The sequence below is a fragment of the Canis lupus genome, chromosome 1 (genome assembly GCF_011100685.1).
Source record: "Canis lupus familiaris isolate Mischka breed German Shepherd chromosome 1, alternate assembly UU_Cfam_GSD_1.0, whole genome shotgun sequence".
Taxonomy (NCBI): Eukaryota; Metazoa; Chordata; class Mammalia; order Carnivora; family Canidae; genus Canis; species Canis lupus.
In genome coordinates, this window is record NC_049222.1 from 86,504,460 (window position 1) to 86,522,894 (window position 18,435).

The 18,435-nt window shown below is 37.2% G+C and overlaps 1 protein-coding gene across 3 annotated transcripts in view; it reads left to right on the forward strand.

Moving 5' to 3' along the window:
• ABHD17B (abhydrolase domain containing 17B, depalmitoylase) overlaps positions 1-18,435 on the forward strand; it is a 54,185-nt gene that overhangs the window by 22,071 nt on the left and 13,679 nt on the right. Inside the window, exon 1 of one of the 3 annotated variants that reach the window (XM_038527083.1) lies at positions 10,415-10,841. The exons of the other annotated variants lie outside the window; for them this stretch is intronic. The gene's annotated coding sequence lies outside the window, so the exon portion shown is untranslated. Of the gene's footprint in view, positions 1-10,414; positions 10,842-18,435 lie in introns of those variants that run through there. 3 annotated transcript variants of the gene reach the window in all.

Genomic DNA, 18,435 nt, shown 5'->3' on the forward strand with positions numbered 1-18,435 from the left:
AGGCATATCTCCAAACCAAGAATAAAAAGTCCGCTACCAGAATTGAACCTAGTTTGTGTGCAGTGCCAAAGGAGAAAAAGGAAGTCAGGAGTACAAAGTAGAAATTCCAAAGTACAAAGTAACCTAGAGCTGAGAATATTAATTAAATAGCAGTGAATTATGGGAGAGAGAGTATTTATAGAATCAAAGTATAGGTAGGTTAACATCCAGGTTGATTTGTGACAGAAAAGCCTGTGCAACATTGGAGATAATCCATCTTAACCACAAATCAGATATGTGTAAAGGGGATGAGTTCTTAAAGCTTTTCAGATACCTCTATAAAAATTAAAATGCTGTAGTCATTCTAGATTGGGTGTATGGTAAGACTTCAGAAGCATAAAATGAGTATGTTACAGAATTTTTTTTTTAATGTTACAGAAATCTTAAACTTCCAGATTTTATTTAACAATTTTTTTATTTTTTTATCTATTTATTTATGATAGTCACAGAGAGAGAGAGAGAGAGAGGCAGAGACACAGGCAGAGGGAGAGGGAGAAGCAGGCTCCATGCACCGGGAGCCCGATGTGGGATTCGATCCCGGGGTCTCCAGGCATCGCGCCCTGGGCCAAAGGCAGGCGCCAAACTGCTGCGCCACCCAGGGATCCCCAAACTTCCAGATTTTTGAGAAGATTGTTTTCAGGTCATTCTGTTAGTAAGTGTTTAGGACCCATCTAAAAACTTTGCATATAGTTTCAGGGGCCATAGAAACATATTCTTAGTATATGTGCTGCTGAAGTGAGCATTAGAACCATATTCTTAATAGCGGTGGTATCTAAGGTAATTTTCAGGTTTGACCCTAAGTTGATAATACACAAACTGATTTTGCATGGAATTGATTAAATAGTATCTAGCTCAGAACTATCCAGATATGGATTTGTCCAATGTCAAGTCTGAGAGCAATATATCACAGTATCCTGATACATTGCCATTTGGGGTAGTATAAGAAAAAAGAAGAAACAATTCATTAAGCATTAGAATATTGGCAAGATCGGTATTATAGAGGCAGAAGGGCTTGATAAATTCTTCAGATTAGCCAGACTGCAAAGGAAGGTAGTGTAGCACTTTTCTACCTTACAGATCAATATTGGATTATAGCAAAAATACTTCTTAAGTTCCTAAAATAAAACTTCATATTTTTAAATTTTCAAAAAATTTAAATTTAAACATTTGCTCTCTCTAAACTGAAAAAATTTTAGATATTTTATATCTGTAGTATTTGGTGAATCATCACTAAAAAGTTCCAATTTCCACTCTATGTATTACTAAAAGGTATCTTCTAAAAGTATGGAAATGTATATGAAGGACCCAGGAAATACTGTTTCAAGAAGCTGGACTTTTGGGGCTTAAAAATGTTTCTTCTTTATTATATAATTAATCAACTGAACTACTTTGTAAATCACCAATTATTTACTAACCCCAAGGGTGTCTCTCCTTACTGCTTTGAGCCTTATCACACATCTTTCATTGCAGATACTTAACATTCAAGATCACAAATATAGTAAAGTCAAGATTCATATTCAGCAGTTTGTGTCCAGAATTCATGCTCTTAATTTTGGAGTTAAATGATCTCAGGTTGTGGGATTGAGCCCCATGTTGGACTCTACACCCAGCATGGAGCCTGGTTAAGATTCTCTATCTCCCCCATGCACACTTGTGTGCTCTCTCTCTGTCTCTAAAAAAAGTGTAAGAATGAAGTGTTTTGCTATAATGTGGATGTGGAGAGTATCATGAGTCCAGTGGAAGAAGAAAAATACAGATGAAAGATCTTCCCATTTCATATACAAAAACCAAAAAATTTTAAAAATCTAAGAATGGATAAAATAAAGGTTAGTTCAGAATATGAGAGTATGTATCAGAGGAAAGAAGAGAGAGTGGTTTTAGCCACCAGATGGCAAAAAAAAGGGGGGGGGATCTGAATTGGCATGTATATGTTCACAGCTTTGCTGCTTTCTTCTGAAGATGAGGTCACTTTTTTATTAAAGGTAAGGTAAATTTTACTTATTACATAGAGGTGATGTATTTCAATGGGCTTTAAATATGTAGAGTCTAGGAAGTCTTTGGATATATGCTTCAGTATTAGCAAATTTCTATTTCTAGAAGCATGCCTGAGGTGGACCACCAAACTTCTCAAAGGTGGCATCAGTTTGCAGTAACACCTATACTAACAACCCTTGGGGATTTGTCATTTGGATTAACTTTGATACATTAATGAGTTTAAGTGATACTCCCATGGGATGTCAATGAGTAGCACTGAATCTAGAAATCAGTTTGGAAAGAACCGAAATCTTTTGACTATCTGCATTCCTTAACCAAGGTATCCCTGTTTACATCTTTTTAAAAATCCTATTTTCTAGTTCTGTTGATGTATAGAAATGCAATGTTTTTGTGTACTGACTTACTAGTACACAACAACTTTGTAAATTCTTATATTCTTTTATTGCTTCTTCTTGCTTTGCTGCACTGGCCAGCATTCCAGCACACTGTCCATAACCATGTAAGCTCATGGTCTTAATGGTGAAACACTAACAGTATATTTAGATTTTATTTATTTGTGAGAGACACAGAGAGAGAAGCAGAGACATAGGCAGAGGAAGAAGCAGGCTCCCTGCAGGGAGCCTGATGTGGGACTGATCCCAGGGCCCTAGGATCACTCCCTGAGTTGGAAGGCAGATACTCCACCACTGAGCTAGTGTTTTTTGTTTTTTTTTGTTTTTTTTTTTTAAGTATAAATTTTCCTACAGAATTTTTATGGATATCATTCAGTGATTAGGGAAATTTCCTTCCTTCTTATTCTAGTTTTCTAAAACCTTTAATGGGATAAATTTTACAAAACCAACGTGGCATTCATGGAATAACCCTAATTTTGTGGTAATGTAATATTTCTTTATGCAATGCTAGACTCACTTTGCTTATAGTTTGCATAGGGTTTTTCATTTACATTCATGATTGAGAATGGCCTTTCATCATCTGCTTTCATACTTCTTGTCTAATGTTTTATGTTAACTTCATATAATTTAGTTGGAGTGTGTTCTTGTGCTAAAGAAAAATTAGTTCTGTTTTTCTTATAGTCAATAATTGGATTTACTGTTATATTTTTTACCTAAAGATTTTTTTTATGATCTCCATTGTCTCTTGCTATTCTTTCCCTGTGTTTTAACTCTTTTTATAAATTACTACAGTCAACTATACTTCAATTAGAAAAAAATCAAATTGTGCACTTTAATTATGTGCAGCTTATGGTCAATTATACCTCAATAAAGCATTTTTAAAAAGGCAAAAACAGTTTGGTAGTAGCTGTCCCTGAGAAGTCAGAAATGGATGATATCTCACAGAACAATACTGCCTACTACACAAAAACTCCTAACATAATGAGTCTTTTTTTTTTTTAATTTTTTTTTATTTATGATAGTCACAGAGAGAGAGAGGCAGAGACACAGGCAGAGGGAGAAGCAGGCTCCATGCACTGGGAGCCCGATGTGGGATTCGATCCCGGGTCTCCAGGATCGCGCCCTGGGCCAAAGGCAGGCGCCAAACTGCTGCGCCACCCAGGGATCCCCATAATGAGTCTTAATTAAGCAATGCCTAATCTATAGTAGACTTCTGGAGTTTACAGATTTGCCATTCAGTGTCAGCTACTGGAGGACAGATGAAGATATCCTTGCAATGATGTGTAATGGGAATGAATACTGCCTATTTCAGAGGGTTGCTTTAATAATGAAGTAAAAATAAACAGGACCTAATACAAATCCAAAATTCAAAATGAGAGGTTGTTTGTTGCAAGAAAGAGTAAGAGCTGAGGTCTGTCCTATCAGCCATTGGTAAAAGAATTCTATCTCTAAGCCTTAAATGTGGAGTTGAATGATTTTGTTTCTGTGAAAGCTTGGCACTCTTCCTGGAGTATGTGTTAGCATGGAAATGGAGATGGAATTGGTATTAGTGGTTCATAAACCAACTTGGAATCTGAGCCATTTTGGAGCCCTTGAATATTGTTCAGCCTTTAAAGAAAAGAAAATTCTAACACGTGCTACAACATGATAAACTTGAAGATATTAAGTGGAACAATCCAGTCTCCAAAGCACAAATAGTATATAATTCCACTTAGATACCTAGACTAGTCAGATTCATAGAAACAAAAGTAGAATAGTGGTTGCCAGAAGCTAAGGGAAGGAAGGAACAAGGAGTCATTGATTAATGGGTATAGAGTTCCAGATGGGAAAGATGAAAGGTCTGGAAAAGACTGGTGGTGATGTTTGCACAACAGTGTAAATGTACTTAATGTCACAGAAATAAACATTTAAAAATGCTTTAAATGTGTATTTTACTACAATTTTTGAAATGAAGCATTGTTTCCCGTCAGTGGCCAGGAGATAAGAAGTCCCTCATTTTGGAAAGTAGAGCTGTGAGAAACCGGAATCTATCTCTCTCTCCCTGTCTCTCCCTCCCTCTCTCTCTTTCTCTCTCATAAACACATTGACTCTCCTCCACTTTGTTATTTTATTTTATTTATTTATTTATTTTAGATTTTATTTATTAATGTGAGACACAACATGGAGAGGGAGAGACAGAGACAGAGACACAGGCAGAGGGAGAAGCAGGCTCCATGCAGGGAGCCTGATGTGGGACTCCATCCCGGGTCTCCAGGACCACACCCCAGGCTGCAGGTGGCGCTAAACTGCTGCGCCACTGGGGCTGCCCTTATTATTATTATTATTATTATTATTATTATTATTATTATAAATTATTTATTTATTCATGAGAGACAGAGAAGCAGAGACACAGGCAGAGGGAAAAGTAGGCTCCATGCAGGGAGCCCAACCTGGGACTCAACCCCAGGTCTCCAGTATCACGCCCTGGCTGAAGGCGGCACCAAACCATTGGGCAACCAGGGCTGCCCTCTCCTCCACTTTATAACCCGCTCCAAATTACAACTTCTTAACTAGAACTTGCCTAAAATAAATTAATGTGCTTGTTGAGGTGCTTCATTTTAGTGGTGATGGTGGGAAACCTTGAGAATATCAAGTTTTTCCGATTATAAATTTCTTTATTCATTTACATGCTATGGAATATTGAGTGAATCAGAAGTGTATGAGAATTGAAAAGCATCTTAGTATAAAGTTGCAGAACTAGAAGAAACCTTAGTATCAAAGTCAAACTTCTCATTTATGGGAAAGGAACATTATGTTTAAAGAGATTGACTTTCCTAAAGTCACCAACTTTTTGGTAGTAAAACTAGAACTGAAAGGTCACTTTAATTCTTAGGTTAGTGGTTTCTGGCCTGCCCTGTACTCAATGGAAGAATTTACTTGTTAGAAGTCCTAATTGCATTTACTCGATCAAATAGTTAAAGCTGTAAATGTTCTTGAGTATTTGTAAAGTATCTTCTGGGCCCATTAAACATAATAAACAGAAAATAGTTGTCTGTGTTATAGGCAGAGGTATGTGGTGGGGTGTGGGTGTGTGTGTGTGTTGTGGAAGAGATATTTGAGGCTTGAGTCTGATTCTCACATAAAGTAGTCTATTCTCAGAAGAACTCTATTTTACTAGTAAATATGAAGTCAATGAAGAAGCCATCCCACCATGAAAATCCAAGGTGAACAAACAGGGATAAACATTATCTGAGAAACACAGATGAACAAAACAGCAAAAATTTGTCGTCATTAATATTTTAAGAGAAATTTGAGAGGTTATTGTTACCATAAAACTAAAACAGCGTCCCAACATTAAAAGTGATCCTGGGGGCGCCTGGGTGGCTTAGTCGGTTAAGCAGCTGACTTGATTTGGCTCAGGTCATGATCTTGCAGTTACAGAATCAAGTGCCCCATGTCCATCCCATTCCCAGTGTGGAGTCTACTTCAGATTCTTTCTCCCTCACCTCTCCCTGCCCCCTGCCCCTACTACCATCTTGCATACACTCTTTCTCTAAAATAAATTTAAAATCTTTTAAAAATAAAAATAAAAGTGAACCTACACTCTAGAACACCAAAGTAATGATCTGTAAGATAAAGAAATTTCCTAGAGTGTAGAGCTGAAAGAAAGAGACGGTAAAAAGGAGAGAAGTTTATAGGTATAATGGATAATCTTAGGATTCCTAAATAGGAATTCCTGGTGGAAAAGAGAAGGCAGGGATCCCTGGGTGGCTCAGCTGTTTAGCGCCTGCCTTTGGCCCAGGGCATGATCCTGGAATCCCAGGATCAAGTCCCACTTCGGGCTTCCTGCATGGGGCCTGCTTTTCCCTCTGCCGGTGTCCCTGCCTCTGTGTGTGTGTGTGCGTGTGTCTCATGAATAAATAAATAAAATCTTTAAAAAAAAAAAAAAAAAAGAAAAGAAAAGAGAAGGCAGAGAGGAAATTAAAAAAAAAAAAAAGAAGAAGAAGAAGAATGAAGAAAAATTCTCTGAGCTGAATAAATAAAGTCCTGGGGCTTTTGATCAAAAGGAACTGTTAAATACAAATAGAAAAAAAAATAACATCAGAGCTAAAGATAAAGGAAAATCTCAAATTTTTTGTGGGAAGAGATGAGAATCACTTAAAAAAAAAAAACAGATAGGTATTAGACATCACAATGGGATGCTAGAAGATGTGGGCCAGTAAGTTTTTGAAAGTATGCATAAAAATGTGGTTTGCTTCATAGGTCCTTGAGAAGGAGGAGGGCATAGTGCTTGGAATTACATTCCAGCAAAACCAAAGAATCCCACCTTTAAAAGGTTAAAACATGAGATTAAAAAACAACAGAAGTATGTGATGAAAAATGAAATCCTGGGAGGGAGACAACTGTACTGTGAACTGGCTTAGAACATAATTGTTTTAGATTAAAACAGAAGTCACTGGGGTATAAGAATGTCTTCAAAAACAACATGGATTCTGTTGCACAAATTTTAAGAATAAGTTAGAATGTGTTAAATATTATTTATAAAATATAATTTAATAATTTTAAATATAAAAAATTTAATTTTCTAAAAATTGAAAGAACCTCTAGAAAAATTAGTTACTTCAGAAAGTCCAAATATGAAGCAAACTGAAATATATGCCTTATTTTTGAGCAGTTACCAAAGTATAAACCCCCCCTCAGTTGAAATTAAGTGACATAAAATCACTATACATTCTCTGGATTTCATCCCATTGATTGGATGGCAGTCAATAATGTAAATACCTTTTGTTACTCAGTTTTTAAAAATCAAACTAAAGAGAAAACAGGAAAATTTAATAGTTGTAAAACAAACTGCAGATGATACAAAATTTAGGTAGATGATTACATGGGGAGCCAGTGGAAACTTCTTCACGTTGATGGGACAAGAAATGAAGACTGAAGTATAATAAAGTTGTTAAAACAACCAATAAAAACGAAAAATAACAAATCAGAATGAGTAGAGGAGGGAGAAAATAGGGTGAATTCTCTGAATCTTTTATAATGATACATTATAATAAAGGATAAATATGAGTACAGTAGTAAACACCAGAACTAAAAACAAGTGACCCAGGGTTATCATTTTTAGATTTGAAGTGGTTTGAGTTTGAGATGAAATTAGGGAGGAGATTTCTTGTTTTATTTTTATTGAATTCATAAGAGCACATGGTTAAGAAACCAAGTAATTCAATAAAGTTTTGAAAATTGGCCACCCCAGGCCCCCATTCTATCTCTTTGATGATAGATCTCTTCCCAGTGGCATTCACCTATTTTGAAGGATTCTTTCTTTCTTTTTTTTTTTTCTTTTTTCCAATGGTTTTACTTATTTGAGAGAACGAATACACATGTACAAGCAGGGGGTTAGGGGCAACTGGAGAGGGCAAGAGAATCCCAAGCAAGACCCCGGGCTGAGCACAGTGCCCTATGTAGGGCTCAATCCCAGGACTTTGGGGTCATGACCTAAGCCAAAATCAAGAGTCAGAAGCTTAACTGACAGCCTCTCAGGCACCCCTGAAGGATTCTTTTGATGTTTACCTCTGTATCTTTGGATAACTGTTATTTCATTATTTTGTACATGTTGACATCCACTTATAGAAGAGGGGATAGCTCTCCCTCACTACAGTTACACTCCATTTCCACCATGGGACCTCCCAGATCTTTGGATCTTTCGTTCAGTTTAGTCTTATTCCTTCGAAAATGGTCTTATCATGTAAAACTCTAGTCTTCTTAGTTGGGGAGATTATCTAGGAAACTGAATTCTTTGATTGACTTTTAATTAGTCCTTATTTTAGCCTAACAGTGAGACTTTCGTTTTTTTTTCTAAACCTCCTATGTGAAAAAATAAAAATAAAAAAAATAAAAAAATAAACCTCCTATGTGGTTTGAAATTTTTTTTAACTCTTAGAAATTTAAATTGAGATATCAGTAATAGCAGTCCTGTTTTTGAAAAAGATTGTGTTCATCATTATAATCAGCCATAATCCTTAAACTTGCTGAATTTGTGACTACTTCATTTAGATCATATTGTGCTATAGATGGGTATTATATGTTGTGGAATACATTGAGTAGATGTTCATCTGAGCAGTTTCCTAGGAAAATATCTTAAACTTCTTATAAATAGAGGAGAGAATAATGCATATTTGTGGAATGTCTCTCCCAATATACTATGGTTAGCTTTTCTGTGAACTTAAGGATAAGCATGTTTTGGAAAGTCAGGAGGGGAGCCAAAAAATTATAATTAAGGGAGAAAAATGTGTGCCTGTTCATATTTTAGTTTATGCTCAGCAACATGGACAGGTTTGATTTTGAAAGCTAAGCTATAATCCCTTCCCAGTTACGAAAAGCTTTATTAGGAGTCTAATACTGACATATGTAAAAATCAACAACCTGTCCTACTTAATCATTAGGAAGGCTTGATTTGCTTGTTTGGTCTTTGCTTAAGTGGATAATCAGGATTGTAGGTGTTCAGAATACTGTATGGGCTACATTCAGATCTTACTTAACTAATAGTCACAAATGTTTTTATAGTTTCTTATGGTTTGCTTGCAGCTGCAGCATACGAAGAACCTTTCAAGAGTGTGAATCACTTTGACATATCAAAGGCATGCGTTAAAATGTATAGTTGTCCTAATTGGTTTGCTTTCCTCATTTTTAAAAAATATTTTATTTATTAGAGTATTTATTAGTGAGGAGAGGGAGAAGCAGACTCCCTGCTGAGCAGAAAGGCCAATTCAGGGCTCAATCCTAGGACCCCAGGATCATGACCCAAGCCTAAGGCAGATGATTAACCAACTGAGCCACCCAGTTGCTCCTGCTTTGCTCCTTTTTAATAAAATAGCTTTTACATTAGAATTGGGTTAAATGCAAAGAATACAAAAATATGAGTTTAAAGAGATATGTGCAGCCTTATCTACAGTAGCCAAATTAAGGAAACTGCCCAAGTATCCCTAAATGATAAATAAAGATCTGGTGTGCATATACACACACACACACACACACACACACACACCCATGGAATATTACTCAGCCATGAAAAAGAATGAAAGTCTTGTCATTTACAATGATGTAAGTGGAGTTAGAATAATGCTTAGTGAAATAAGTCAGAGAAGGACAAATACCATATGATTTCACTCTTGGAAATTAAGAAACAAAACAAACATGCAAAGGGAAAAAAGAGGAGCAAACCAAGAAACAGACTCTTTTTAAATTCTTCATGAAAGACATTTTTAGAGAGGCAGAGAGAGAAGCAGGCTCCATGCAGGGACCCGACACGCGACCCAATCCTGGGTCTCTAGGATCCCTTCCCTGGGCTGAAAGCTAAACCACTGAGCCACCAGGGCTGCCCGAGAAGCAGACTCTTAACCACAGAGAACAAACTGATTGCCAGGGGTGGGTAAGTATTGGGGATGGGTGAAATAGGTAGGAATTTAGGAGCATGCTTTTTGTGAGGAGCACCGGGTGTTATATGGAAGTGTTAAATCACTATAATGTACACCTGAAACTAGTTTTACACTGTATGTTAAATAAGTACAATTTAAATAAAAAGAGGTTTCTGGGTAGCTCAGTTGGTAAGTCTCCAACCCTTGATTTCTGCTTATGATCTCGGGGTTGTAAGATTAAGCCTCACATCAGGCTCCATGCTGGGTGTGGAGCCTCCTTAAGCTTCTCTCTCTCCCCCTTTCCCATACTTGCACCCTTTAAAAAAAGAAATTGATTGGGTTAGATGTTGCAATGTTTTTGTCAAAATGCATTCTTATAAAGAAGTACTTTGTAGGTAATCTCACTTAGTTCTGTGTCATTTACAGTGTTCAATAAGAAGATCTATAAACCTTGCCGTGTATGTACCAGGAAGGAAAGAGCTCTAACATTTCAAGCTGACATGGATAGGAAGAATGAAAACTCTTGTTCTGGATTGCCTCGGTTTGAAAGATTCTAGTTCCGGACTGCCCAGAAGGGCATTCTGCAATGATGGGAATGTTCATTCTACACTATACAGTTTGGTAGACACTAGTCATATGTGGCTAGTGTGGCTGAGGAACTGAATATTTAATTTTAACTAACTTAAATTTAAGTAGCTACTTGTAGCTAATGGCTTCTGTAATAATGTAGTATTAAGAAACTGAGGGAAAACATGAATATAGAAGCAGTTACATTGACCTGTGTTAGGACTTCTGGTATAAATTAGTTTAGCATAGCTTATAGGCTTTCCAACTTCCTCACTTCTGATTCTTACTGCTGATTTTTTAACTAAAAAATTAGGTTCCTAACCAAATGCTAGGATTAAGACTTCTGATAACTGGTAGATGCTTGTCTTGTCCTCTTTACCTCAACTATTTTTGTATGTCTAACCCCAACTCTTCTCATCCTTGGTGAAAAGGAATCTTATTTTGACAGTGCCTGGTAAGTCTTTCCTACTTGGGAAACTCCTAAACTTTTCTAAACTCAGTTATTAGGGCATTTATTCAATATACCAATAAAACCACGTTTCTTAGGGTGTTTTCAGGTGACTCATTGGCACAATTACTAAGTATTTCTAGAATCTTACTTGTATTTATTTATTTTCTTTTTTAAGATTTTACTTATTTGTTAGAGCAGGCATGAGCAGGGGGAGAGGCAGAAAGAAAAGCAGGCTCCCTGCTGAGCAGGGAGACCACGTGGGGCTCCATCCCAGGATCTGGGATCACAACGGAGCCAAAGGCAGATGCCCAACTAACAGAGCCACACAGGTGCCCCAAGGTAGAAAATGTGTTTTATTTTATTTAATAAAGATTTTATTTATTTATTTATTCATGAGAGACCATGAGAGGCAGAGACACAGGTAGAGGGAGGAGAAGCAGGCTCTTTGCAAGAAACCCAATGTGGATCTCGATCCTGGGAATCTGGGATCAGGCCCTGAGCCAAAGGCAGACACTCAACTGCTGAGCCACCCAGACATCCCAGAAAAATGTGTTTTAGAATATATACTAAACACCTAGTTTCTAAATTGCACTTATTTTGATAGTTTTAAGTATTTTGGATTCAGTCTTGACTGAAAAAGGAGCATGCTGCCAAAAACTCCTTTAAAGGTGAATGAGTATTCTGCTTCTTTGTATGCGTTATATACTTGGTACCCATAAAGGATATTGAAGTAAGTTTAATTTTCCTTATTTTGGTATTGATAACACCTCTAGGGCTACTGAGCTATTATATAATTGACCATCTTTGCATAGTACTATTACGGTGATTTCCTTTAGGTCCGTCTTTGGGATATGTTGCATTCATGGCCCCATTGAACAGAATTGACCTAATGTCAGATTTTTCACCCTGCTTTTTCACAATGGAATATGTTTGCCTTCACTTGTGACTTTGGTCCATTCTGATCTTTCCTACTTACTGCTGTTAATAATTAAAAATCTACTTTGTCTCTTTGGTGTTAAGCTCTGCTGTAAATCTAATTTTTTGTTTTGTTTCTTCTATAAGTTTATTTTTTATTTTTTATTTATTTATTTTTTTAATTTTTTTTTAATTTTTTATTTATTTATGATAGTCACAGAGAGAGAGAGAGGCAGAGACATAGGCAGAGGGAGAAGCAGGCTCCATGCACTGAGAGCCTGACGTGAGATTCGATCCCGGGTCTCCAAGATCGCGCCCTGGGCCAAAGGCAGGCGCCGAACTGCTGCGCCACACAGGGATCCCATATAAGTTTATTTTTTAAAAATCAGGCTTTAATTTTTATAACCAAAGATAAAAATCAAAAGTAAGTTTGTTTAGGGGTGTCTGGATAGTTTAGTCAGTTAAGCACCTGACTCTTGATTTTGGCTCAGGTCATGATCTCAGACATGGGATCAACCCCCATGTTGGGCTCCACACTTAACAGGGGAATCTGTTTGAGATTCTGTCTCTCCCTGTTCCCCTCCCCTCTACACTCTGTATCTCTAAAATAAATCTTTTTAAAAAGTGAGTTTGTTTTTTTAAATGGTGGCGAATCAGTCTTTTACATTTTATGCAAACTCTCATTTTCAATTCTTTTTCATTTTTGAATGCTTAGAGATTTGTTTACTAAAAAAAAAATAATCTCTTGGAGGTATTGTTATCCTGAGTCATTGAGACTTCCAGAAATCTGACTGCTAAGTGGATGTGCCTTTAACTAACTGGAATCATTTGGAGATTTTGTAAGTGACATGATAAATCCTGACTTCTATAAAACTGGATGGGTAATAGTACTTTCCCAGATTTATCCATGAATGAAGCCAAATTCAAAGCAGTTCATTTTTGACTTTAGAAAGTCGTTCTTAACCTGAAGTCTAGTATATCAAAATTTAAGTGGTTTATTACATACCTACTTACGCTCCAAATTGGGTAAGACTTTAAGTCAGCATAGATCCTACTTAGAGCACAGTAGTCAAAATATTGCTCAAAATGAAGAAGAGATTTAAGCATTTTAAAAATGTTTTCTCTAAAAAGACTGAAGACTAGTTCTCTTCATTACAACAACTTGAACCCTAAAAGAAACAATTGTCCTTCTTAGATGGTGGTAATGTGTATTGATATACATTACCAAGAAACTATTAGAAAGGACATAAAAGGGGATTTTTTTTTTCACTAAACTGTTATTACATCAGGTATTGACAAGAGTCATTTCAATAATCTCTGTCAAAAGAGAGGAAGGCAATATAGTAGGTCATTCTATTTAGAGACTTTATTATTTATTTATTTGAGATTTTTATTTTATTTCTTCATGAGAGACACGGGGGAGTGGGGGCAGAGACACAGGCAGAGGGAGAAGCAGGCTCCATGCAGGGAGCCTGACATGGGACTCCATCCCAGGTCTCCAGGATCACACCTTGGGCTGAACGCAGCGCTAAACCACTGAGCCACCGGGGCTGCCCTAGAGACCTTTTTTAACCTTAGTTTTCCTGTTTTGCTGAGAAGGGACTCAGATGTTCATCTTTTTTCCTTTGTCATTGAGCAGGGAAAAGTTATCAGGAGAAGCAGGTTCTTAAATTATTAATTCATACAATTTTAGGAAATTGCTCCTGCTATAAGTGAAGTAACTTTAAGAGTCTCCTGCCAAAAGGAAAACCTTAATTTTCACAATGGACCATCTGTTTAACATTCAGTTGACCCTTTATTTGTGAATTGATTTTGAGAGGGGCAAGATTTCTTCCTCCCTAGAAGACTGTCCTTTTCTGTGCTTCCTGACACTGAATGATTCTGGGTAACTAGCTCTGCTTTTCCCACCTGCACCCCTCACCCCAAGCTAGGTTCATAGGTTTTTATTATACTGCTTCTACTTTGCTCACATACAAAAACCTAAGTAATTATCACAAAACATATCTGCTTTCTTTTAAAAATAGAATTTAGTAAACTTTTGTGGGAATCTCTCAGGTGTAGAGAATTGAGTTAATTTTATTAATTTACTAAGTCATTCACCCAGAAAATATTAAAAACCCTATTATGTGTTGGGTGTTCTGCTTGACACTATAGGCCCAGTGGTAAACAACCAGATATGATTTTTTTTTGAAGATTTATTTATTTTAGAGAGGTGGGGAGGGAGGGGAGAGAGAGAGAGAGAAAATGAAACAGGGGAGGGACAGGGGGAAAAGGACAGAGGGAATCTCAAGCCCACACCCCACTGAGCATGGAGCCAGAGGTGGGTTCTGTCTCTGCCCAACTCTCTTTGATTTCACACTATTCTGAGGTCAAAACCAGCAGTCAGGCACTTAATTGAGCAAGCCACCAGGCATCCCAGCAAAATGTGATTTTTGGGGATCCCTGGGTGGCGCAGCGGTTTGGCACCTGCCTTTGGCCCAGGGCGCGATCCTGGAGACCCGGGATCGAATCCCACGTCGGGCTCCTGGTGCATGGAGCCTGCTTCTCCCTCTGCCTGTGTCTCTGCCTCTCTTTCTCTCTGTGACTATCATGAATAAATAAATAAAATCTTTAAAAAAAAAAAATGTGATTTTTGCCCTGTGGAGCTCAGTATACTTCGTGGTACACTGTCATCATCAATCTATGAACATAAGCCCTACTTGTGTTTCATTTACTTTTATTTTTTTATTTTTTTTACTTTGCAATCTCTTTTCAGGTTCCCCCTCCATAAGCATTTACTCCGATACTCCTCTTTAAATATATATTTATGTGTGGTTGTAATTTTACATTAATGATAGTGTAGATCTCAGCTTAATCGTTTTTACCCAGGTATTTTTAAGCTCCAGCCAATCATAGTCACTACTTCTAACTCTGCCTAATATTCCATTATCTGCATCCAAAACATTTACTTTAAGTCATTACCTGGTGATGGAATCTATGTTGCTTTCTATACCCTGGTACAAATAATGCTGCAGTGATCAAGCACCCTTGTATGTATTGCTTAAGGATCTCTGCAAGTATTTCTTTGGAGTACTTACCCATGAGTGGAATTCTGGGTCATAGATAAACAGAATGGCTTATCAAGCAATTCACAAAAAGGTTCCTATTTTCCCCTATTCTTACCAGCACTTTATATTACTCAGCTTTCTAATTTTTATTTTTCTTGTAGTTTAAAAATAGTATTTCTTGCATTTCTCTGAGAGTTGGTAAGAGTGGCCTTTCTTAATTTACTTGATAGCCTCTTCCTCCTGTAAATTGCCTACTAATATCTTTTGCCCATTTGTTCTCCTGAGTTACCTTTTTTCTTGCTTTTGTAGAAGTTCCTCATAGTTAAGGTATTAACTGATAATTTTAGATGAAAAAATCATTACTCCCAAAGCATTTTTTACTGAAGTGTTTATTTGAATGAAGTTAAACCTGCCAATATTTTATCTTTTACAGACTTTTGTTAAGTAATTTTGCCTTTTAGATCTGTTAATCCATCTGGAGTTTGTGTTCTCCATATATACAGAGAGGCAGAGCTCTAACTACTTTTGCCTATGTAAATATGTAAAATTTTCCAGCAAAACCTACGAAAGAAGTCATCCTTTTTTACTGCTTTGAGAAAACCAGCTATGTCATAGGAGACTCATTTATATATAGGCCTGTTTATAAGCTTTGTATTCTGTTACAACTAGGTCTGTTTGTTTCTGTGTCAGTCTATTACTTTGGCTTTGCATAGTCTCTCTTAGTATGTAGTCTCTATCTTAATTGCAGATACCCTGCAAATACATGTATACTTCAGCTCTTTCTTTGCAGAATTACCTTAAATTTCCATAGATTTGGTGTGTATGGGGAGGTGAGTATGGTAAAAAGCTTTTTTTTTTTTTAAGGATTTTATTTTTAAGTAATCTCTACACCCAGCAAGGGACTTGAGCTTACTACTCTGAGGTCAAGAGTTGCATGTTCTACCAATTGAATCATCCAGGCACCCACAGTAAACAGCTTTATTAAGATGTAATTCTCGGGACATCTGGGTGGCTCAGCGGTTGAGCACCTGGCTTTGGCTCAGGGTGTGATCCCTGTCTGGGGATCAAGTCCCACGTCAGGCTCCCTGCAAGGAGCCTGCTTCTCCCTCTGCCTATGTCTCTGCCTCTCTCTCCCTCTTTCTCTCTCTCTCTCTCTCTGTCTCTCATGAATAAATAAATAAAATCATAAAAAAAAAAGATGTAATTCTCAGGTCACCTGGGTGGCTGAAGCAGTTAAAGTGCCTGACAAAAAAAAAAAAAGTGCCTGACTTCTGTTTGCTCTCAGTAAATTAAAATTTACTTAAATTCAAGTCCCACATTGGGCCCTCCATGCTGGGACATAGAGCCTACATTTTAAAAGGGGGGGGGGGTATGTAATTCACATACTATACAATCTCCTTACTTAAAATGTGCAGATAAAGTTCTGCAACCATCACTCAAAAATTTTTGGAGCATTTTCATTACCCCCAAAAGAAACCCCGTACTCTTCAGCCATTACTCCCCGCCCCACCTTCACAACTTACATAGTCCTAGACTCATCTCTATTAATTTTCCTATTCTAAACATCATATATTTGGAATCATACAGGGCAGCCCTGTATGGGTGCTCAGCGGTTTAGGGCTGCCTTCGACCCGAGGCATGATCCTGGAGACCCGGGATAGAGTCGCCTGCATGATGTTTCATTATATGAATATATCACATTTTGTTTGTCCATCCATCAGTTGATGGACATTTTGATGGTTTCTACCTTCTGGCTATAATGAATTATGCCACCAGAAAGAGTTCAAGTTTTTGTGTGAACGTAGGTTTTCATTTTTCTTTGTTATGTACCTGGGAGTGAATTGCTTGATCAAATGTTAACACTCTGTGCTTAAACTCTTTAAGGAACTGCCAAACTGTTTTCCAAATTAGTTGTTCCATTTTACTTCCCACCAACAGTGTATAAAAGTTCCAATTTCTTCATGTTCTTGTCAACTTTGATCTTTCCTGTCTTTTCTGTTTCCACCATCCTAGCAGGTATGAAGTGGTATCATTATGGTTTTCATTTGTTTCCTTAATGACTAAAGATGTTGAGGGTCTTTTCATATACTTGTTAGCCATTTGTATCCCTTTGGAGAAATGTCAGATCTTTTGTTCATTTTTTTTTCCAATATATATCTTTTTAAAGATTTTATTTATTTGACAGAGCAAGCAGGGGGAGTGGCAAGCAGAGGGAGAAGGAGAAGCAGGCTTCCCACTAAGCAGAGAGCCAGGACCCTGGGATCATGACCTGAGCTGAAGATCAGACACTTAACAGACCGAGCCACCCAGGAACCCCTGTCCATTTTCTGCCTGGATTGGGTTTTTTTGTTCTTTTTTTTTTTTAAGATTTTATTTATTTATTCATTCATGAGAGACACACCGAGAGAGAGAAAGGCAGAGACACAGGCAGAGGGAGAAGCAGGCCCCATGCAGGGAGCCCGACGTGGGACCCGATCCCGGGTCTCCAGGATCACACCCTGGGCTGCAGGCAGCACTAAACCACTGTGTCACTGGGGATGCCCGGGTTTTTTGTTCTTTTATGCTACTCAAGAATTTAATTCATGTCAAACTTACTTAGTTTATCGGGGCTTTTTATTTAAAACTTTTTTAGTTGTAAAAACTATGTATGTCTGTCCTTTTCATGGTAGTACTTTGGGTTTTTGCTTATCTCTTTCTGTTCTTCAGTCTTGTGTGGGTCTTTCCACAAAACAGTATTTATGAGTTCAGGACCCAAAACTCATCCTGCCACACATAATCGGTTCTGTCACTTACCAGCTATGTGACCTTTGGTAGTTTGTATAACTTCACTGTGCCTCTGTTTCCTCAGATGGAAAATGGGTGAATTGATAGTCCCTATGTCAAAAGGTTGTTGAAAGGATTAAATGAGTTACTATATGAAAACTGTTGAGAATACTGCCTGATACTTCACAAGTTCTCAGTTAATGCTAACTGCTGTTAATAGTAGAAGGCTTTTCTAAGAGTCAGCTTTTGGGTCTGTTGATATCCATTGTTTTTTGTTCTCTATCTTGTTGATATCTCCCCTTAATTATTTCTTTGTGTTTACACTCCTTGAGTTTAACACACTGCCTAATAGTCAAAGCTGGACATTTGTAATGATAACTATAACTACTTCAGGTGTATCCTACAACCCCTAATTTTATGGTGGTTACATCTGATTTATTAAGTCATGGTTATATTTTTTTTCCATGTCTTAAACTTATCAATATTAATACCATTCTGAACAAGTGACCAGTGCCTCAGCACATTTTTCACTTAAATCCCTAACTCTTCTTCCAATTCTCTTTATATTCATATTCTCCAAAGTTTTGATTCTGGATTGTTTAGGGATATACTTTCCTGCTTTTTTTTTTTTTTATCCTCCATTGCTTGCTTTAAAACAAAATAAAACATTATGTGAACTATTCTTTATCATACCTGAAATACTTCATAGAACTTCCTTGGGTTTATTTTTGTCCTTGCTGGAATTTCTCCAAGACAGTCTCTGGGTTTGATAAGCCTTCTGAGTTTTTTTTTTTTTTTTTTTAATTTATTTATTTATTTATTTATTTATGATAGTCACAGAGAGAGAGAGGCAGAGACACAGGCAGAGGGAG